Source organism: Hypomesus transpacificus, unplaced genomic scaffold (genome assembly GCF_021917145.1).
Source record: "Hypomesus transpacificus isolate Combined female unplaced genomic scaffold, fHypTra1 scaffold_316, whole genome shotgun sequence".
Classification (NCBI taxonomy): Eukaryota; Metazoa; Chordata; class Actinopteri; order Osmeriformes; family Osmeridae; genus Hypomesus; species Hypomesus transpacificus.
The window spans coordinates 1-24,813 of NW_025813844.1; the positions used below are offsets into that span (position 1 = coordinate 1).

The 24,813-nt window shown below is 40.0% G+C and overlaps 1 long non-coding RNA gene across 1 annotated transcript in view; it reads right to left on the reverse strand.

The window, feature by feature from the left end:
- Positions 1 to 1,147: 1,147 nt before the first annotated feature.
- Positions 1,148 to 24,813, reverse strand: part of LOC124464191 — a 29,103-nt gene continuing 5,437 nt past the window's right edge. Inside the window, exon 3 of the long non-coding RNA XR_006955698.1 lies at positions 1,148 to 1,665. This is a non-coding gene — a long non-coding RNA (uncharacterized LOC124464191). The remainder of the gene's footprint in view (positions 1,666 to 24,813) is intronic.

Here is a 24,813-nt window from a genome sequence, read left to right on the forward strand (position 1 = left end):
AGGGTAGGTACAACCCTTTCGTCGCTGATTGGATGCACAGTAACTAATAGGAAATAAGAAATTGATCGACAGAAGTACTTAATGCGATAATGACAGTTACATGCTGAACAGTTGTTTGGCTATTGAAGCATGTGGCAAGTATTTATGCAAAAGTATAAATTGCGTTTTTTAACGTAGAAATCTGCCTGCCTGCCGTTCCTTTCGCTCCTTACTCTTGGACTTGTCTGCACAACCTAATCTGAACTGCAATGTTTGGATCACAGCTGTCTCCAAAACTCAATAGTGACTGTATACTTAACCATGTGTTGACTCTGCAAGGTTACATAGCTACAATAAACCTGTAAATCAGTTCAACCTTTAAATGAAACATTAACACTACTAGGTTTTTCTCTTTCCGTATATCCTGTACTACACAATAAATGTATGATAATCACCTGCTTGCTGTATAAGAGAGATGCATTGCCTTTTCTCACATAATCCCATTAAACAACAGTTAAATATATAATTACTGCTTGAAGTGATGACTGTATAGAACAGTTGGCAACAGAAACCTGTATACTATGAGTGGTGGTTTCTCTGTGTAAGCCCTGTTTCACAATGACAAACGGAAGGGCAAACAGACAGAAAACAGTCATTACTGCTCAGTGTAAAAAAAGGAGATTAATGACACCAGGAGAGCCAAAGTGAGTGAGCTTGTTTGAGTGTGGGTGTGAGTGGCAGATTTAAATCCTTTCTTATTCAATGGTCTGAATTCGAGCAGAAAATATTTTTGCTTCTCATGCAACCTCTTAGTGACCTCTTGTGTTTCACGGGAGAAGTGGTTTACATGTCTAAAAGGACATAATGGTATGTAATACCAAGTGCCTTGTGGCTATGATACATCTTTAAAAACATTCCCCTGACATTTTTTCATAATCTTTTTCCAAGACAGTGTTTTAATAAGCATTGGAAACACAAATTCTGCCCATTAGTGGATATAATTGAGAGAAAAACTTTGGTCGATCAACACGTACCCAGGCTAACTCCAATAACTTCCTCAAAGTATTTAAAGGTTTCTTCCATGTTTCAAATCTCAGAAAATACACACAATCCTTTTTTCAACGTGCCACTGCATTTAATGTCCAGTTTGAGTGCTTGGGATGACACTGTAGAGTTCCATAGATTTTACAGAACAGGGACCATGGCTCCCTTGCCCAATAGTGTTGTATCAATTTGTGTGTGTGGAATGACAGAGGAGCTTCTTACATTTTACAGGAAAGAGGAACTACAGCCGTATTGGCCAATAGTGTTACTAGCACTCAAATAATGTAGACAATTAAACATGCTTAAGACCTTTTTGACACCTTTGGGCCTGGGTGGCTGAAGGCACAATTGTTTTCATGACCACCAGGAGAAGCTTAAACCTAGACAACAGTAGACAAAATTATGAGTCTACAAATGCCAACTGGAATCAATGTGCCACCTAAATAAAAGTAAAAACCAAAATTGATCATTTTATCATGTTTAATAGTGTAGTTCACTGGGTGCTCACAAGAAATAACAAGAAAATCTATCAAGAAAGTACCCTTTGACATAACCGTTTCCTGGTCCATCCTGCCTCAGGTAATCATCTTCGTCCCAGCTTCTTAAAGGCTTTCAAGGATTTTGCCATCATAGGAGCAACTCCTCAAAATGGAAAGAATAAAACAAAGTTAGTAACTTCACTGTTCATGATTGAGATACAAGACGGATTTAGGAAGGCTGATTTTAAAAGTTTGCCTCCCCATCCTTCCTTGATATCCACATCATACTATCCCAAATTTGTATTATTGATATCTATGATATCTGTTATAGATTATATTGTTATTGCCTCTCAGAAAAGATGAAAGTGTTCTACTACTGCTACGACTACTCCTACATTCCCTAAAATACCTACTAATGACTAGCATTCCTGTGTTGAACTGTCATGCAGTTTAAAATGTCACTCCACCCCACTCAATCAGCATAGATAGTCAAATGGATTTTATATCCTTTCAACAAAAGGGCACCCCACATATTCTATGGTAAACTGAATATCCACAACAGCCTAACACTCCCTTCGTCAAGCACTGATAGTTTGAACGATTGGAAACCTTGAACAGTTGATGGCTAATTGTAAATCTGTAGTATATTAAGGACGCATACAAAATACTGTACTGACAGATTCTGGGCTATGACAGCTGCATTCACAACATGGCAGAGGAGTAAAGAGGAGAGCTCTTTGGGTAATCTAGCCTAGCATAAAATATCAGTGTTCTAGAATCAATCAATCAGACAGTGTGTTGCATTATCAACTAGAAAGTACCATTTCTATTTAAATTATTAAGATTGCATAGATTTAAAAAGTACTATAACATATGTTTGTGGATTCTTGTTTAAAGGGTAAGGCCAGGTAAATACTAGGTGTTGAAAATACTGGGTGTTGATATCGCAGAAAACTGTTAGCTGGGAGATACCACCCATTCCGAGACTCATCTCGCTGCAGTCTTGGAGACTAAGACAATTCTAGACATTGCATGCGCATTTTAGACAAAGCAGTCTAAGATGACATGAAGTTTAAAGATCCTGTAAAGCAAATTCCATGATTTGCTTTTCACTACATTATATACGTGTGAAATGAGTTCCTGAAAGCATGTGCAAAGCACAAAAACGTTGTCACACTGAAATGTGGAGTTAGACCGTTGAACAGTTTCTCTTCCGTTTTCAGCCCAGGTTTTGTATAGGCGGAGCCAAAACCCGACCGATCTACGTCACAGCGACCTACCTACGTCAGATCACAGACTGTTGCATTCTGTTACTCAACTGGTACGATGCAAAGACTAAGTAATTAATACATAAAACACTCAGAGACTGCAGGTAGGTCTGTTCTGTACGGTGGCCCTGAAGTGCAAAACACAACGGCGAATAGGAAAACACAACGGCAATAGGAAAACACAACGGCAAATAGAAAAACAACGGCGAATAGGAAAACAACGGCAAATAGGAAAACACAACGGCAAATAGAAAAACAATGGCGAATAGGAAAACACAACGGCAAATAGAAAAACACAATGGCAAATAGGAAAACACAACAACATTAACTTCTGACGGAAAAGGTAGGGCCTCTAGCAGAAGACGGACCCTCCTGATTGGACAAACGGAGTGTCTGTCTTTTAACAGGAAGGAGAATGCCTATTTTGAAAACATAAATCCCTCGAAGATACTTTTGCTATTTTTAAGAATGATTTTGATGCAAGGCTTAGGCTACATACGACGTGATAGTTGATATGTTGTCAACCAATCACAACATCAGGATGAGTATAAGCACTTGAAGTCACGTTTGTCAAATTTGTTCTCGTTATTGGTGTTCGTTGTCATACAAAGTTAGTCTTCTCTTATTAGCGTAGTTAGTGATTAGATCTAGCAACAATGAATTGCAGATTAAGGGTTCCTATCATCCAGCTAGCTCTCAACGCTCGGCATAAATTTAAGGTCCACTCACTAAAAACAATGACCCTCTCCCGGACATATTGTATAATACATTTTTTTAGTGAATGCAATTGGTTGCCTTGTATATTCTGTTCTATTTACCAAACTCCTTTCTTGTCTTAAATTGAGCAGTTGCTGGTGTGATTACTATCTAGATTAGATTCAACTTGCATCAAGTAGGCTACTATAAATATAAATGTTCAAGTTCAAGTCTTATATTGTCAGGTGCACAGAACAACACAGGGTCCGACTGGGCACGGAAATTCTTAGGACAAGAAGCAAAGCAACCTGGCATAACATATAAGTACACAGAACATAACACGTTGTTAACGTGGTAAATTGTAAGTGGGCTGATGAATAAAAAAAACGTGTTTAACAAGTCCCATTTACTTCAACAGTCGAAAGCTCAATCATTAGGCTACAGTACGCAGCTAGCATAGCCATTTCTAGCTCTGCTTCACAATATAGCTGCCTATTGTTATAGGTTAATCATGTAATACATGAATGTTAATAAAGTATGAGACATATACATGATGCAACACACCAGTAACCAATTGATATAATGTGTTAGTATACCAAAATGTCAGTAAATCGAGATGGTGCTGCTGTCTGTCCCGTCGAAAACCATTCAAACAGGTGCTGTTAGTGTTTTTCACCGCTCCTTCCTGTTAAAAGACAGACAGTCCGTTTGTCCAATCAGAAGGGTCCGTCTTCTGCTAGAGGCCCTACCTTTTCCGACAGAAGTTGATGTTGTTGTGTTTTCCTATTTGCCGTTGTGTTTTGCACTCCAGGGCCACCGTAGTTCTGATATCTGCAATTGATTTAACTAGTGTTGCTGTTGTTGCTAAATTTAATACATTTGAGGGGGCGGAGATTCAGCTGCTTCAGGCGACATGTCCCCCAGTCTCACGCAGAGAAGACTTCTGATTTTCTCACAATTTCAAAGCCTAATTTAACATACTTGTCTGTGTTTTTTTTCCATTCGAATTTGGATGTGTAGTTAACAACACATTCTTCTGTGGTGTGATGAACTTAAAACTAATTTTCAATTGCACTTTACAGGATCTTTAAGCTATGGATTATAACAACAAACATCATTATCATGGACATGCCTACTTTGAGATCATGTTGGCTCTTACGTAGCTATCATGTTTCTTATAGCACGTGATTTAATATTATTGGGGACCGTCCATTTGTGTTGGGTAGATCAACTTGTTTGGGTGAATCCATAACAATCCAAATCTGAATATGATAATGTATACAAGCTTTTTTTTTCTCAGTAGGTAACAAGTAGCTTACAAAAAATAGTTGTTAATAATGTCACTGTAAATTAGTATTTCAACCTTAATTCAAATAAGATAAGTTGAGTGGGGAATTAGTTGAGTGGGGAATAGTTTATTTTCTCTGAATGATCGTTATCTGGTTTCCCCTCAAACAATCTAATTTTAAACGTCTTAAGTCATAAAAAATATGTTGTTTAAACGCAAACGCTAATTTCCATGTTTTGGCACATATGGCGTTCCATACGTGCGCAGCCTGTGACATAGATGAGTTGGGCGACTGTGCCTTCTGCTGAAAAGTTGAGAATATTTGAACTCATATGCAAGTCTAATAAGCGCCAGATAAACGCGAAGCGCTCAAGCGTTAGGCGCGCTGTACAATAGGAAACAATGGGTTTGCTAGCGCCCCGTTTCAAAAAACGTGTGTCATCGGTCCAGTTTACCTTTCACTCCACTTCACCACATCAGATTAAATAGCACCACTAAACTGTGTCAAGGCATTGGCTGTTTATCAATCCAAAGAACGCTAAGAACGTACTTGCGTTCTTGAGAAGAACGAGAACGGTCTTGGAAAATTGTGAGGACGTAGAATGATTTGAGATGCGGGTTAGTGATGTGTCGTTCGTGAACGATTCGCTAATTTTGAACGAATCATTTGTATGACTCGGGAGTAAGAAGTAGTCTAGTGATTCGTTCATTTTCTCGTGGCCGAGGGGAAAAAAATTTAAGTATAAAAACCTGTAATTATCACTTGTGAACAATTCTCATTCACGTCTTACTATATTAAAGCTAGCAGTCATGCGAATGAGGTAAACAAATCCTTTCCGTTTCCTCTTCTGAGCCTACGCAGGTCATATGAAAAATGATACAAAGACTCGTACCCAAAGACCAAGTCGGGAAATTAACGAATCATTTCTGTTTTCTCTAGCTACCGTTACTGAGCCTTTTCATGTGACCTGCCTATACATGAAAAATTATCCAAAGACTCGTACACGAACACACGGTCGGCAGATGAATGAATCATTGATCCGAAGACTCTGTTGGCAGAAGAACGAAACATTGATCCAAAGACGCGGTCGGGAGGTGAATGAGTTGTTCCTTCTTTTGGTACCAGTCTTTGGATAATTTTTCACGTAACCTGCATAGGCTCAGTACTGGCAGCCAGAGGAAACAGAAATTATTTGTTCATTTTCCGACTGGGTTTTCGGGTACAAGTCTTTGGATAATTTTTCACGTGACCTGCATAGGCTCAGAAGAGGAAACAAAGGATTTGTTTACCTCATTCACTTTCGCGTGACTAGGTTTAGTAAGATGTGAATGGTATTCGTTCACAAGTAGGCCTAATAATTACAGGTTTTGTTATTTTAACTTTTTTGTACTTTACTTACAGTTCAAAGCAGTGTAATTGTTTGCCGTGATAATTAAATGCTAGTGTGACCATTTCAAATCCTGGTGCGGACATACCCATTAGGCAAAGTAGGCAAACGCCTGGGTCCCCAGCTGCCAGGGGTGCCCTTGAAAGACTACATACAATTACTAAATGATCAATAATAACTAAAATAATAATACAAATCGATTACAAGTCATAACCTTCCCCAAAAGTATCAACAAAGATACCAACAGAGCGTTTATTCTATCTGTGTCAAGGCAGGCTTCCCCTCCCACACGATACTACTGTGGACTATTCCATCGATTGCAGCTACTGCGCAGCAAAGCACAGCATCAGTTGGTTAATATGAGACAGTTGAAGAGTGAAGTGAATGCAAACATTTTTTATTTTTTATGAAACGCAACTCCCCGAGCGGAGCACAAAAGAGAAAGACAAAAGAGGAGAATAAACAAGTAGTTGCCAAACTGAAACTACAGAAGGAAATGTCATTTTTCTCCACTGGTATCCAATGATGCCACGTTGCCTAAGGAAAGCCAGCAGGATTCTAAGAGACTGTTCCCACCCATCCTTCAGTCTCTTTACCCCGTTGCCTTCTGGCAGGCGTTACCGCAGCATCCGGTCGCGCACACGTATACAGTGCCCTCCAAAAGTATTGGAACAGTGAGGCGAATTCCTTTATTTTTGCTGTAGACTGAAAACATTTGGGCTTGACATCAAATAATGAACGTGAGACCAGAGATCAACGTTTCAGCTTTTATTTCCAGGTATTTACATCAGGATCTGATGCACAACTAAGAAAATATCACATTTTGTTTGAATCCACCCATTTGTCATGTGATCAAAAGTATTGGAACAGATATACTTAAAACATATTTAAGTGAATAAGACTTAATATTTAGTTGCAAATCCTTTGCTTTCAATAACTGCAGCAAGTCTGTGACCCATTGACGTCACCAAACTTTTGCATTCTTCCTTTTTGATGCTTTCCCAGGCTTTCACTGCAGCCTCTTTCAGTTGTTGTTTGTTTTGTGGGGTTCCTCCCTTCAGTCTCCTCTTAAGCAGGTAAAATGCATGCTCTATAGGGTTTAAGTCTGGAGATTGACTTGGCCAGTCTAATACCTTCCATTTCTTGCCCCTGATGAACTCCTTTGTTGTTTTGGCAGTGTGTTTTGGGTCGTTATCTTGCTGCATGATGAAGGCTCTGCCAATCAGTTTGGTTGCATCTTTCCTTAAATTGGCAGACAAAATGTTTCTGTAGACTTCCGAGTTCATTTTGCTGCTGCCATCATGTGTTACATCCTCAATGAAGATTAATGAGCCCGTCCCAGAAGAAGCCATGCAAGCCCAAGCCATGACATTACCTCCACCGTGTTTCACAGATGAGCTTGTGTGTTTGGGATCATGAGCAGTTCCTTTCTTTCTCCAAACTTTAGCCTTTCCATCACTTTGGTAAAAGTTAATCTTTGTCTCATCAGTCCATAAAACTTTGTCCCAGAATTTTTGAGGTTCATCTCTGTACTTTTTGGCAAATTCCAGCCTGGCCTTCCTATTCTTCTTGCTAATGAGTGGTTTGCATCTTCTGGTGTAGCCCTTGTACTTTTGTTCATGAAGTCTTCTGCGAACAGTAGATAGTGATACCTTCACTCCTGCCATCTGGAGGTTGTTGCTGATCTCACTAACAGTTGTTTTAGGGTCTTTCTTTACAGCTCTCACAATGTTTCTGTCATCAACTGCTGATGTTTTCCTTGGTCTACCTGTTCGACGTCTGTTACTTAGTACACCAGTAGTTTTCTTCTTCAGGACATTCCAAATGGTTGTACTGGCTATGGCCAATGTTTCTGCAATGGCTCTGATTGATTTTCCATCTTCTCTAAGACTCACAATTGCTTGTTTTTCACCCAAAGACAGCGCTCTGGTTTTCATGTTGTTTTCACCTCTGAATACAGTCTGCATAGACAAAACCTATCTTACCCAATCTGAACCTGAGTGTAGACATTCAGTGGTATTTATTGATTGAATAATGTATGTAATAGGACACACCTGGGCAACAAAACACACCTGTCAGTCACATGTTCCAATACTTTTGCTCACGTGACAAATGGGTGGGTTCGAACAAAAAGGTGATATTTTCTAATTTTTGCATCAGATCCTGATGTAAATACCTGGAAATAAAAGCTGAAACGTTGATCTCTGGTTTCACATTCATCGTTTGATGTCAAGCCCAAATGTTTTCAGTCTACAGCAAAAATAAAGGAATTGGCCTCACTGTTCCAATACTTTTGGAGGGCACTGTATATGGACATATGGACATATGGAGATATGGACATTTTACTGCACACCAGTCACTTATACACTGTCACTTCAGCTACTGGTTGCTCTTTCAGTAACATTGCACTACTGTGCCTCACTGTACCTCGCCACCAGGCTCCTGTTTGGTCATTGACATTGTCACTGATCTGCAAATTTGCACTATTGCACTGTACAATTGCATTAGGTTAGAATAGGTTATAGGGTTGAAACAGGTTTTTTGTGCATTAGGGTTAGTATAGCGTACTATTTATTGTTATCTGTAATTTAAGAAGTTTAGTGTTAGATAAGTTCACTTATCTAAGCTCAGCATAAATGTAAATTTGTTCTGTGTACTTATATGTTATGTTATGCCAGGTGCTTCTGTTGTCTTGTCTTAAGAATTTCAGTGCCCAGTCTAACCTTGTGTTGTTCTGTGCATCTGACAAATAAAAAAGACTTGAACATGATGCGGCAGCTATAGCACAAGTGCTGCTCAGTGAAGTTTGGCTAGCAACAGACTGGCTAACTTGCGTGTAGCATAATTTACCAGGGTCACTGTGTGTAGGATTCTTACTAAAAGAATGTGTACGCCCAAAAGCCTAAAATGGCGTACGCACACAAAAATTCTGATTTATAAAACCGTGCGTACGCACACCTGTACGCAATGTTCCCATTATAAATCACAGATTACCCACAAGTGTGCGTACGTGAAACAGCATGTTACCCCTCCCTGAACACGCCCATTTTTAACCATAAATGGTCAATGCAAAGCACCTCATGAATGCTAATCTAGTATCTCATGACCCTGGCATGCGACTGTTCTTCACGGTGAATCATGGCGACCAAAAAAACAAAAAAGTGAAAGTTCTCAGACACTGTTAGCCTATTGGTGGAGGCCTGAAAACCACATTATTTGGTGGCCGGTGGATCACCAATAAAAAAAAAAACTGTGCGAGTGGCGTCAACTGTGCCATTGACATATGAGGATATTTGCACAGTATTAAAGAAATATATTTAGTTATACACTGTTCTGCAGTTATCTAAAGGTAGGATATGTGATGTTATCCTGTATTCCATGCAGTCGGGGAATCTACCCCTCCTGCACTTCCGTAGTGGACGATCTGATGGTGAGGAAGCGCTGAATTTTGATACAAAATTTGAGTTGGATTGTACAAGGTTTTTATGGAACAATTATCACTCAGTACAAGCGGAAATAACACTGCTGGATGTAATCTTCATGATAATCATGAAATTGAATGAAAAAAATGTGTATGAGGAAAACAAAATATATAAATAACAAGTAATGTTCTTCCCACATTCAATTTCTGCAGTCTGACTACAGTACGGTCATCTGCGTCGCCAATTCCAACTGTTTCCAAAATGTGCGTTGGCCTACGGGAGGGTCAGAGTTTGAGTAGAGGACCACACGTTCTCCCGTCAAGTTTGTTTCTTATAAATCACAACCTTTGCGTAGAAAGTGGCGTACGCACATTTTCAGCCCCGTTTAGTGCGTACGCAAGCTTTATAAATGAGACCCCAGGGCTCTAGACTGAGACCAAATTTGGCATTGTTACTGACAATGATCGCTTCCAGCAAACCTTTTTTGAATTAGCAAGTTCCCCCTAAATAAATATCAAGCTTATTTATGTTTTGGGGGGCATATTTTCAGTTAAGAGATGGTACTGTTTGAATTGCAATTCCATCTGAAATACTGCCGTTGACAATGTTGTTACAATATAGCTTGTTTCAAAGGGGGTTCTTAATGAATTAATGCAATACGGGTTAGCTACATGCTTGAAAATATCACTAGAAGGGAAAAACAAGGTGACAGTCATAGAGGTTAGGACCGTTTAACTGAAGACTGAGGCTGCTATGGTCTATCAATATTCCCTCTTGCAGGGGAAATGAAAAGACAACCGTTTAATTCTACACTTCACTTTTTGTATTTTGAATTAATTTTAATTGTAAATGAGCAGCAACAAATGTAGGCTATGCTTTTAAATATATGCAATCTTCATAAATAGTAAGTACGCAGTTTTATATAAAATATACAGAAATATCAGTTGTAAAAATTAAAGTTAATAAACGGACCCATCTGCAACCAACGTTTGTAAGCAATCCCTACTATTTAAATTTTTTTGTATGTGTAACGGGTATGCAACGGGCGTGGTCTTGCAAGCTACGTCAGAGGTATCTGGCCAATGTTCGCTCCCATCGGGGAGTCGAACCTGCCACCTCTCGACTTCGAAGCGCAACCACTACCAACTACGCCAAAGAAAAGCTAGCTAATCATTAATGCGGGTGGCCCTTTACATACCTGAAGAGTGAGTTTCATCGATTCACACCGATTACATATGCATTGAAAAGAGTGAGAATAGGAGTTAAGGGGGCCCCATGCCTGTCTTCGCCTGGGGCCCCCAAATCACTAAATCCGCCACTGTTCAAATCATATAAACTGACATGATGCCTTATTTTTATACAGGATTAAAAAACAAAAACTATCGGCTGGTGTACATGCACTAACATATACATGAGAATATGATAAATGTTTGCAGTGGACGTATTTAGGCCAGGGAATTGGCTATAAAATGTCGCACATTTTATCTATTCTAAATGTGCCTTGATTTCTTTTTGTCCCATTATTTTTTTTTTTTTTCTTATCAATATGGAAAAGTGGATCGGATTGCTTAGTCTTAGTGAAAACGTTTTTTTTTAAAGGGGCGATTGAGTGCAAACCGATTTGACCTTGTCATAGTTGAATAACGACAGTTCGGTGGGTAAAATGAACATACAATGAACCTCAAAGTCCATTGATACTGCTTTCCTTTGCAAATCTCAAAATGAAATAATTTGGCTGTAAAACGCTATCTTTTCAACAAAGCCACCGGACTGACGTCAGTCCAGGGACCGCCTTTTTTGGCTCTGGTCTGTATCTTTATCACGCCCCAAAATGTACATCCAGACCAGCCCGATTTAGCATCTATCTCCAAAACTAGTTTAGCTGCGCGCTTCTCTGTGTAGACTACTTCTAAGGAATTACAAAGACGAACGTTTTGAATTATAACAAGGATATTGAAAATGGACCACGGTCGTAAATGCTGTGTTCCAGGCTGTACAGGGAAGGCCAACACTCATAGTCTTCCCAAGGAGCCAAACATTCGACAGGCATGGCTGCTGTTTGTCTATGAGAAGATCCCGGCAAAGTTCAACACTCAATTACTCATTTGCTCTGAACATTTCATCCAAGACAGTTTTGACAACCTTGGACAATTTCAAGCAGGATTTGCTAAGAAGCTGAACCTGAAAAGAGGTGCTGTTCCGACCAAATTCTCATTGCAACCACAAGCTGTAGGTACAGTATGATTTTGTCGCTATACGGTTGTTAGCAATGCTAACGTCTCCTGTATCTAGCATAGGTAGAATGCTAAATACTTTCTAAACACATCAAATGACTCTAGCTAAACTAGCTGTAGTCGGCATTAGAAGGGAAGCTTCCGAAAAAAATAGCCAGCAAACGAATAGCAGTCTGGCCTATTGCTAACGCCTGTCTAGATTATCTATTTGAAATAACTGGAGAAAGGCAGGTGCTAGATACAGGATACTTTAGCATTGCTAATAACTGTTACCGACAAAATCATACAACAGTTTGCAGTTGTGATGAACGTAAGGTCGGAACGCACCTCTTTTCAGCAACAGCTAAATAGCAAATCCTGCTTTACATTGTCCCAGGTTTTCAAAACCGTCCTTGGTGAAATGGTTCACGAAAATGTGTCGAGGGTCAAACTGCACAGGGATTTTCTACGCTATACTATAGACAAACATCAGCCATGCCCGTCTAGTGTAATGGAAATGTTGGTCATATGCATAGATGTATGTGTATGAAATCTATAATCTTCTATGTTCATTGGTAAGAGACAGGAAGGGAAGATAATTAAGTTGAGTTCAAAGGAATGTGAGGTGCTGATGGCTCTGTGGGCAGCTTGCCCTGGGGGATGGGTGAAGCATCTTATATGGCCTTCTGTCCTCTGGTTACTGTAAGGGGTCAATGAGATAGTTGCTCTGAACTTTGGCTAGAAGGACTGTGTCCTGTTTCATTGTTTGTGTTGATTAAAAGTATTGTTTGAAGATGGTCACAAAAAGGACAGTTGACCATTTGACTGGTCAACCCCTGTGGCTTTATTATCTACTGCTCTGGAGAGAGCTGTGACATCAAAGAACTTTGGGACACACCGGAGATGTATTGTTTCAAACTGTCACTAAGTTGAGTTAGCCAATCACAGAGTTTGCTACATTGATTGATTGACCTTATAGAATGCCATTTGATCTTAAGTTTATATAAGGCAGTGCATGTGTGATGGTTGGCATCACTCCTGCGAACGACCTGTGTGGATGGCACCTCCTTCGCTGAGACTGATCAACAAAGCTTTGTTTATGTAATTGTATAGTCTAAATAAATTGTATTAAAACCATATCCCTTGACTATACAGATCTACATAGTGCCACTCGAATTCTTCCTTAGCACTAGTCAATGTTAGCTAGACTCCAGCTCATCTGCTTTTTATTAACGCTGATTTGCAAGGAATGCAAGAACAGGTAAGTAGCGAAAACACCTAGACTGTAGGCATGTAAACTAGTTTAGCTTGCTAACGCAAGAGCACAGGTAGAATGTGTGATGATTTAGCCTAGTTTATTGGCAATGGGGCTAACGTTATTTCATGTTCCTGACTGTGTTTCATTCAAATAAATAACCTGTATTATGTTAATCTACAATTCACGATGCATGTTTGTCCAGATCTTTGTCAGGTAATTTTTCTGCTAGATATCTAGAGCTAGCTAACTGAAGCTGAGTTGAATCACGATATAGTTTGGTTGCTAAGCTGTAGCCTGAAGGCCGCATCTGAATTAAAATGTAACGAGAAATGGGCAGTGTAGTTGCTGAAAATGTGCTTATTTTATTGATGAAACAGTTCATTTGTAAATTTGCTCCGACTTTTCGATAACCTAGCTAGCATCGCAGTGCAGAGCCATCTACTGTTCTGGTGGTGATTTGCTTTCAACACGCAGAGCAGCCGTCGGAGTAGTATAAATTCAACCAATCCGTCCGACTCCGAGTGTGCTCCTGTCCTTTAACGGAGACGCAGAAGTATAAATCGGCCTTAATAGTGCGTGTCCACTGCAGCAACGCGATGCGAGCGACAACATGTTTTCCATTAATTTTCTATGGAGCCAGGCGAATCGCTTGCGTGGTGCATTGTGGGTAGCGACGCGACCGAGTTGAGATTTTCTCAACTTTATCCAAATGAGGAGCGATTCTCGCTAGCGATGGCCAATCGGAGTGTTTTCTTGTTTCTCGTAACGTAGCAACCATGGTAAACATTTCTAGCTTTCAAGGTGGAGGAGAAACTAATCATTTTTGTGGCTGCTTACCCAGTCCTGTACGATACATAGCTGTATTCGTACAGAGATGTTAATGCAAAAACAAAAAAAATGATAAAAGCGTCTGCTAAATGCATAAATGCAGTCGGAACATCGATTAAAATACAACTTGTATACAAAATACAAAACTGTTGAATAGACGTACACATTGACATGTGTAAAAAAAGTTATATATTCCTCAGTCTCTGCTAATCTGTCAATACAATAAGGGAGTTCCAGCCGGGCTAGCTAGCTAGTTACCACAGAACGAAGTTACGTAATGTAACTAAACTGAATTTGAAAGTACAAGCACCAACAACTTCGGCAACCTTGTGCCATGCATCGTTTTTTTTTGTATTAACATCTCTGTACGAATACAGCTGTATCGTAGTACATGTATCGTAGAGGACTGGGTAAGCAGCCACACAAACGATTAGTTTCTCCTCCACCTTGAAACGTAGAAAGCTAGAAATGTTTACCATGGTTGCTACGTTACGAGAAACAAGAAAATACTCCGATTGGCCATCGCTAGCGAAAATCGCTCCTCATTTGCATAAAGTTGAGAACATTTCAACTTGTCGCTTCCATAGAGTTATATCAGAGCCTGTTTAAGGAGAGCGTTGCCACTCCCTATAGACCAATTATTTGCACGCGCAATGTGGTTGCAGAAAACCGGGAAAGGATAGCATTTTAAATGGCAAAAGGACCACACGGATAATACAAATAGTTAGATTTAAAAAGACCAAAAAGGGCAAGGAGGACAGCCTTTAAGAGAGAAAGCGATTACCCATTGATCTGTCGCATCAGAATTTTGATTTGGGTCACGAAAGTTTTGAAATTTGAATGAGAATGTCGCCCGGCACAGACCGCACAGTCGAGCGGCAACCATGTCTTCACGTCATTTCACAAAGTTCATAATTTTACAGTTTTACAGTCAATTCTACATCTAAAAAGTCGAGCAGGGCAGCTTTCAAGAGATATGGAAATTCTGGCTTTTAGCCAGCTGGTCCGATGATTTTTCTGATTCGTTTAAACTGGCAATCTGAGTGAGACTGCGTCCCCATTAAACTGTTTTGACGTCAGCCTCAGTCTGAATCGCTCACTGGCAGTGTGCACAATGTTGTATTTCAGTCCATTCTACACCAGAAACGTCAGGGAGGACTGCCTAATGTAGATACGAGCCTGATGAAGATAGCCAGCATCTCAGATTTCTTTAACCGAGCTTGTTTCATTCGTCATTTGCCTGAGAAAGCGACCTCCGTTAGCCAGGCTAGTTTTGCCCGATCACTTGGTCAGGCTATTTAAGGGTATCGGGCTCAAGTGACTTTTGTGCATAGACAAGTGAAACGTAAATTTATTTTCCAAAGGCCAAGAGCCTCAAAAAGTTCATATCAAGCCCTGCAATGCAGTGGCCAGAGATATATGATGACCTGATCGACACCAAGTGTAATTGACCGGGTAGAAGTTCGTCTTTTGCAACCGACATGCACAGTTGAGCCTGCTTGACAGTTGTGTGAGGTAGGGTGATAATTGGTCTATTAAGCCCCATTGTACCGAATTTTGTTGCAGTTCCACCAGAGTTCCACTGGGAGTGATCGCGGTCGAGTGCAAAATGAATGGGAGTCTATGGAGATAAACGGCTAAATTTGTCTCTTTCACCCGATTGTCGTTGAGAAAATCTCAAATTTGATTGTAGTTTTTGCATGTTCAACATGGATTTTAGGTCTAAAGTTGAATGAACGAGTACTTATGTCCTTTCGATTTCTTACAGGGTGAGTCGTTGTTGCCCATAACACGCTAGCATTCTGCTAATGAATGCTGATTGGTTAGTGAAGGACTGACTACAACTAAAAATCCCGCTTGATGGCATCCAAAGTGGAATCATAATGTCAGAGCATTAACAACATTAGCAACAACATTAGCAGGCTAAAACTCTTTCTTGCATGTGTATTGACAGGGGGAGCCTAACCTGTCAGCTGTGTTGTCGATGCCTCGAGAGAAAAGTGGAAGTAACCAGAGCTTGCCGTCAAGCAGTAGCTCTGGCCGTACAATATCTATGATGTCAATGACATTTTAAAAGGCTTTTAAGAACAGAAAGGCGACTTAAAAAAAATCTAACACCCAGCGGTGTTCATTTGTTTGGCCTCCCCTTTCGAATTCAGAATTCAAATTACTAGACAAAAAAATCATATCCTGAGAAAAGTGGATTTTGAGGGGGAATAGCTCCATAGACCTCTTTTTTGCATTTTGCACTCGACCGTTAGCACCCTTCATATGGAACTAGGGTAAAACTGCAACCAGTTCAGAACCCGGATGTTGCCAATGTTGTTAGACATTTGTACAAAATACCAGCTGGTATTGATAGACCACACTTATAAGTTATGGACCCAAGCAAAAATATATCTGTCTAAAACATTCTCTTTTAAAATGTTGTTTTTCTGGAAAATTGTACTTTCGCCCCCACTCTCCCCTACAAGTCCGATCAAGAATCGGGTCGTCACGGATCCAAGTAGAGGGAGCTAACTGGTAGGGATCTGCACCGCCTAATTTCTCAAAATATCGACCCTTTTCTTGTGGTCCATCCTTCCCTATATGCCTTTGGATCTTGGACACGTTTTGATGACCATTTCGGTCTTTAGACATGGCTACAGTTATACCAAAGAGTTTAGAATATAGAGGGTTTTCACCGACGTCACGTTCTGGGCGGTAACCCTGGTATTCCTGTCCCTGGTTTTTTATAACTTTTGGAAGTCGCTAATATTCCAAATGTTTTTCTCGATCTGTCCTATTGGTACAACCTGAAACACGGCAATAATTAACCATTTTCCTTGACGACGTTCGGTATATACTTCAGTGTCTGTGCTTTGTTGTGATGCGGAGTGCCTCCAATATGGCGACTTCCGGTCTGATGACACGTCGTGAAAATCCTCTATACATTCTTTGGTTGTACTCCGTTCAGTTGTTTACACCGAGTGCCTCCAATATGGCCGCGCATCCGGGTTACCGCCCAGAACGTGACGTCGGTGAAAACCCTCTATTAGTACTGTAGTATTATACGTGCAGGGCCTATACGTTGTTCTTTTTGCTTCGTGTTTATAGTTTGACCGCTGTACTGTGTCGGATAAATAAACTGTAAACTTGAATATCTGGCTCCGTCGTTGTTCTAGCTTTGCAAAGCAAGCTAAATTAAGCCTATAGCCTACCTATGTTACTATTATAATGATGATGAGTGTTGTTTACTATAACTAGCTTATTGTTAATGCCATCGTTGTAGTGTTGACAAAGTTACAACAATATTTACATTTACATTTATTCATTTAGCAGACGCTTTTATCAAAGCGACTTCCAAGAGAGAGCTTACAAAAGCGCAATATAACGACCATATTGTGGCTATCAGACATGATTTATTCATATTCGTCTTTGCTCCAGAATAACATGTCAACAACCAATAATGACGCCGTAACATGCCACGATATTACAACTAAATATAGCTGAAATCAGGAATGAGGTGTCCAAGCCGGTTAAGCAGGTAAAATGAACGAAAAACATTTTAGAACAGGGTTCTGAGTAAATGCAGCTTTGAATCTATCAAAGATTTGCTGAGATACGACCCAACTTCCTGTTTGCCGGCTTTGCCACATATTTTGATTGGCTGTCCCGATCAAACAGTTTCGAAAAATTAAAGTAATTTTTATAGTTTGTGTGAGGATTAGGGATGAGATAAGATTTTAAGAGATATGAGATATGATTTTAAGAGAGATGAGATATTATTCTCTTATCGATTCTTTGTGGGCAAGGGGGGGGGGGGGGAGAGCACAAACGGGTTTATTGTTGGAATACTGTTTCAGCATTCAAAGTACTGTTATTTGAATCTTTATTCAACTTCTATTTCTTCCGTGACACCCTTCAGCACCTTAAAATTTTCAGCTATTAAAACTTGGAAACTATCAAAGAATTCAGCAGTTTCAGGCTATGACTGCTGTGACTTTTCAGCTTTTTACCTCTTACGTTTGAATTAATATAAATCAATATTCATCATAATTTTTACATGGTTTTCCAATGGAGTTATTTTTCAAATCTTAAACTTTTTAAACTTTCAAATCCTTCTTCTTCCTCAATATTTTAGCTACAGCCACCATTTAAACTTAAAAATTTTGACAAAACTCTAAACATTTTCTTTTTTTATTCAGCTTTTTGATATCTGTTCAACTTGGTTCACTATCACTGATTATGTTCCATGAGTTTTTCAAATAGTTTCTGAGATTTACATGGGTGTGTTTGTGGAGAGCCTAGAGTGCTGACTGAAACGCTTAGAGCTTCGAAATCTGTTTCAAAAGTATAAAAAATTTGCCAGCATTGCAACAATTTTCACTCTTCATGCTTCATTTTTGGATCAATAGATAACAAATTTTGTGTTGGCCGTAGACAGTTGTCTGTGGAATCCAACAGACTTACACATTTTTTCAGAGCCCCAAGAAAGCGAGACAAAGTGTAACTCTTGCCCCATAGAGACCAATGCAAATCTGGTGACAAATTCGTCAGAGATAGCAGAAGGAACACGTTTTTGAAACTGCCGGTAGAGTAGTATTTCTGTTTCTATAATTTCAGCTACTAAAACTAATATTGTACTTCTTCTACAGTTTAACAATTCAGCTTTCTGCTTCTCCCGCATTGTATTTCAGCTCTTAGCATTTTTAGATGATGGAGTTTAGCTTCCACAATGCCTCTTGTGTGACTCACACATTTTTTAAGTTCATTTCAGCTTGCGGGTATTTTCTCATTTCTGTATTTTCAGCAATTTTTTAAAATTAATTTCAGCTTTCAGCATTACAACGCATTTTCTGCAGGAAATGCACTTTCTAGTTTACATTAATTTTCTTTTATATAATTTTCTATATTGCTGCACACCATATGCAGTATGTATACATAGACATTTACATTTTTCCGTTGCTCTTCTTCTACAGTTATATTAGCTACGGTAGCTTAGTTATAGAATCTTAAATTTTCAGCCAAGGTCAAATCATATAATATGACAGTGTCAAACATCGGCCATTCTGTTAAACAATTTACATGCTAAGTTTAATGATGGAATAAAAATCGATATGCTCAGTTTAATAAAGGGTTGACACGTCAACGCGAACGTTTGCTGATAACACACGCCCCCCCGATAATTAACGTGAAGTGATCAAGAATGGAAGCGAATGCCGGAGCTAAAATGTATGCTTCAAACAACGGGACAGATGCTAACTTGATCGACTATACACAATAAAGGCAAATTGCTTCACACAGTGACAAGTGGTTGTGATCATTTTTGAGGAGTTTAGCTCTACCTTTGATAGTTAGAGATGAAGTGCAAACGTTAGCTGCGCTGCTCCATGCATCGAACACATGACATTCCAGTAACTTCACTCCATGCTGTGTGTTCAAATACTTCTTCATATTTGTTGTATTTCCTCCCTTCAACAAAATATACTTTTTACACAAGTGGCGTTGTTGTCATTTTGTCGTGTGAAATACAACCAAACTTTAGAACGCTTCTGCCTAGTTGCCATGTTTGCTGCAGTCTGAATAAACTATAAAAGTTTGCGCATGCGAAACGCCACAGAGAACCTCTAGCAGAATCGTTGAATCATTTGGCTGACGATTCCAAGGAATTGGAATTGGTTCACTGGGAACCGGTCCCTTGCCAAGACACCAATTTATCCTAGTGAGCTATTCTCAGTGCTGGATATTACTGTATTCAGTTACTGTGTAAAAATATAAGCCGTTTTTCAACTGGCAAGCGGTTGTCAGATTTAGCCCAAGTTTAAACAGCTGTAATTCAGTCCTATTTTGACATGTCAAGGTGATTGTGGTCTAGGGTATAAAACTTTTTACAAAACGTAAAATGGCGGCCGCATCAATTCATCTGGTATCACAAGTTAAGACGTGTCAGACACGGGATCGCCCCCTAGTGGTTAGATGACACAACCTTTGGTGGTCCTCTTTGGAACAGGGTCCCGAACACCTGTACCAAGTTTGATGTCAATTCAGCAATTATTTCCTGAAATATTATCTCACTTCCTGTTTTGGCGGCTTCATCGCCGACTTTGATCAGCTTTACCGGAAAAACAGTTTTGAAAATCAAAAACCATGTGAAAACAAATGTTTGCTTATTGCAGCGCCACCTAGAGGTGAAATGGCATTACCTATTGGACCTCTTTAGAACAGGGTCCCTCGTCCTTATACCAAGTTTGGTGTCAATGCAGGAAAGAGGTGCTGATATGACCTCACTTCTTTTATGGTGGTTTCTTTGACGACTTTGATTGGCTGTTCCAGTCAAAAGGTTTAGAAAATCATAAAAACATTTGATGTCTTTGGTAAGGCTTGGTCTGAAGATGATCTGTGCCAAATTTGGTGAAGATTGGACAAACTTTATAGGAGAGTCAGCGAAAAAAACGTTATATTCAAAATGGCGGCCACATCAATTCGGCCACATCATTTTGATTGGCTGTAACTAACAAACTATTTCGAAATCAAAAATCCAAACGATAACTTTTGTTAGGCTTGGTCTGAGGATCATCTGTGGCAATTTTGAAGAAGATTCAACAAAAATTGTAGGAGGAGATACGAAAAAAAACGCTTCTCCTTAACATTCAAAATGGCAGAGAATCTATATAACTGGGTATGACATCATAGCGTCATGCGTTGGACTCGTCTTGAACCAGGGAATACAACGATACCTCATTTTCGAAAATGAGACGTGGTTCAAAAGTAAAGTGTGTAAACACACCTTCAACTTTGACCCATTGGTGGCGCTAGAGGGTTCGAAATGGAGACATGAAACTTGGTGAAATTGATGACGGGACTGGCCCTATAGAGTGTGCCAAATTTCACAACTTCTGACAATACTGTTCTAGGGGCTGCCACAGACTCCCATGGCAGAAGAAGATGTATAATAATAACTAGAGAGGGTACAATTTCTTGGGAAATTGTAGGGTGTGCTTGCTTGCGTCGGTTGCAGGTGGGTCCATTTTCCCTTCTAGTGATATTTTTAAGCATTTAGCCTACTCATATTGCATAATTCATTAAGAACACCCTTTGAAACAAGGAACCCCCTTTGAAACAAGCTACTGTAACAACGTTGTCACTGGCAGTATTTCGGATGGAATTGCGATTCAAATAGTACCATATGCTAACTGAAAATAAGCCCCCCAAAACGTAAATAAGTTTGATATTAATTTAGGGGGACATGGCTAATTTAAAAGCAGTTTGCTAGAGGCAAGCTAGCTGCCGTTGCTATCCACACTTCACTGATTGTTTGAAAGCGCCGGAAATGAGAACGTTTCTTTTGTAAGGGATAATGTATAGAACGCCAGTCATTATCGGGAAAATAAACCCCGACAGGGCGAACAGCACCGCGACGCGAAACTAAGGTGTTTTGTTTCGCCCTGAAGGGGCTTATGTTCCCAATAATGACCGGCGTTCTATACATTATCCCGCTTATTATACGGCTACTTGCCAACAAAAGTAACTTAACACAGTGTGTATTTGTATTTATTAATTAATACAAATTAATTTATTATAAATACAATTAATTTGTATAAATGTATTTGTTACCATTCGTATTGTTGATCAGCAGAGAAATAGTTCGCCAAAAACGTTGAACTTCATAGACTTTGAACATTCTTTAGGCTTCAAATCAGCTGACGTCGCTAAGCAACAGAGTACGCTGGGGTTGAAAAGTTAGATTAGATGCAATTTCCCGCATTCTGGTGCATTTACTACAATTATTTACCATAGTTGTTATACATATACTGAGGGGCTGGACATTAAAATATTTTGAAAACTAAAATTCCCAATAAACAATGGGACATCTTCAACTACCTGTCACCTTTCAGCACTCACCTCAGCAACAGAGCTGTCTCCACTGCCCTGCATGCTGTCCCTGCCTCTGACTCACTCTCTACCACCTATATCAGGAGACATGGAGATGCATTGAGCATTCTTTCATAATTGATAATAATAAGCTTAATGTAGATTTTTCATATGAAGACTTCTGAGATGTAAATCATGTTATCAGCATATGAAATTCACAATTGGTATAGGTTTAGTAACCTAATAATTATGTAGGCTACATAAAAAAATAGCATTTCCCTAAAGCATGACTGGATAGTTCAGAAATTATCAAATTTGTGTTCAAATCTGTAGTCTTTTCCACAGATCACATCCTTAGGATGTTAGCTTTCAGGAAAAAACATAGCCTCCTCCATTTACCAATACCGAATTTATTATGCATGGGCAGCATACTAATATGGAGAGATGGACGTGTCTCATCTCATTAGATAACATCCTGAGGGTATAAGCTTTCAGAGGATATATGGTTTTAATGGTTGAATCAGTTTTGCCTTCATGTTACAGACTAACATGTAGCAATACAATTCTGCGAATTGCCAAAATTTCAAGTTGAGCAACCTTATTTAAATTGGAAGACAATTCTGAAATAAAGTTTTTTTTTTTCTTTTTTTCAGTCGTAAGAAAAACTAGCATGTTAACTAGGTTAACTCCAGATTAGCTCACGGTTGTTATGGCAATAAAAAAAACACCAGAAATTTCTTTTGTAGCTACTTGGAAAAAACATCCTATTTCTGCCTTAAACGGATGCCTAGGTTTGAACACGGCCAAAAGCACAACATATTTCAGACCCAGATTAAAAAATCAACAAATGCTGTTCCACTTGTAATGGGTAAATAAAGTATGGTATTGCCTAGTGCTAGATGTAGGTAAAAAGCTTGCTTATCTAGCTAGCAATAATCATAATGTTTGCAGAAGGATCTTTGTGACTTAACTAATGCTATTATAGTCAGAGAATGTCTTATAAGGGCTGCTTTGGCCACTGAAGGGAAAACTGGGCAACTTTGACTTACTTTCCTCTTCCTCAGAAAAACCCTCCTTATGTCCATCTCGTCTGTGGAACAGTCATGTCTTAAGTGCTACTAGCTACAAGGGCGATGCATCGATCAAAGAGTATGGGAGTTGAATCTGCGTGCTTGATGCTGTTTTTCTAGAAAACGTGGAGTGGAATTCTATTGAGAGGCGGTTAGAACCGAAACTGTACTGTCCTGTAACTAGTGGTATGTGCCAGTGGAGCGAGTGGTACGTGTCAGTGCCTCCGCTGGCACATGACAGTAGCTAGTGGTACATACCAGTGCCTCCGCTGGCACATGACAGTAGCTAGTGGTACGTGACAGTGCCTCTACTGGCACGTGACAGTGCCTCTACTGGCACCTAGTGGTACGTGCCAGTGGAGCTAGTGGTTTGTGGCAGTAGCTAGTGGTACCAAGCCCCCACCCCTCGGCTTGAAGCAACGGCCCCGGTGGATGTAGGTGGTATTGCATGTACGGTTAGGTTTCCGACTCTTCTGGTCGTTTTTATTCTATTAACTCCATTCAACATTTACAAAACTACTTCCCCCAATAATTTTGTTTGATTCTTGAACCTGGCTCATACTACTAGCTTTTTCATAGAAGAATTTTTCCCGATTTTGGCTAAGTTTGAAACCAATCCGAAATGGGTAAACTAGCACCCCATTTATTTGCTTACGTCAGTAAAAGTTGCCTGCAAATGTGCTCGCGGATACTAACAGGGCACGAGCACAAAAGTTCACATTGGCCGATAGCCGATTTACATGAGCTCTCGGAGCTAGGGAAAAAAAGAGCCACTGTTTAAAGCTAGACAGGAAGACACGGAAGTGGAAAGATGGCCGCGTCCAGTCTCGCACTCTCGCTTGCGCCACTGAGCACTTTTCATAGAAATGAATGGGACGCCATCTTGGAAGACAAAAGTAGCTTACATTAACTCTATGAGTGGTACATGCCAGTGCCTCCGCTGGTACATGACAGTAGCTAGTGGTACGTGACAGCGCCTCCACTGGTACATGACAGTCACTGTTCTGTTGATAGTGGTACGCAAGTGTCTCGTGGCAGTTGCATTGGGTGTCTTGCAGCTTTTGTTTACTGTCATGTCAACTAACTGCCCCGAGCTTGTGGTACACTGGCATGTACCACTAGCTACTGTCATGTGCCAGCGAAGGCACTGGTATGTACCACTAGCTACTGCCACGTACCACTAGCTCCACTGGCACGTACCACTAGGTGCCAGTAGAGGCACTGTCACGTACCACTCGCTCCACTGACACGTACCACTAGCTACAGGACAGTACAGTTTTGGTTCTAACCGCTACTGATTCCATTGCTATGGGTATTCTCCACACTTATAAAGTGGAACGGATTTGATTGTGAAGCAATGGAAAGATTGCTGGACTAGTAGACCAGTCATGCACTAATATTTTGATCGCAAATGTGGGGGGGTCCAAACAACTTTTTTGGGGAGACCCCCCCAAGTTACATTGCGGCGACGCCCATGACTGTAGCCTACTACTACACACTGCCAGTGGGCGAGCAGAGTCTGTGACTCTGAGGCTAATGTCAAAACAAGACGCAGTCTCACTCAAATTCCAAGTTTTACACAAATCACAAAAAAATGCTGACCCGCTGGCTGTCTTCACAATCGCCATATCTTTAAAACACTGCTCTCCATTTGGATGTTAAATTGACCCTGGTACGAAATTAAGAAAATACTCATTAGACGCAGATCAACAACACTGTTGTCGACGAGTGTCAACATTCATTGACAACACTGTTGTTGCTGCCGCAATCGTCAATGGAGGCTGACGGGGCTCTCACGTAGCAAACAAATCAACGTTTTTACAGCAACCTACATTCAAATCTCACCACCTGGATGTCTTCACAATAGTCATATCGTCATAAAATGTCCCTCTTTCAGTTTTTTCGTGTAAAATGTAACTATAAAATTAGCTATGAAAATACTACTATGACGCTTTCTAGCATGGCCGCCGCCTAAAAGACTAGACGGTCTCACGGGCGACCCGCACTCGCTCATTAACAAAGACTT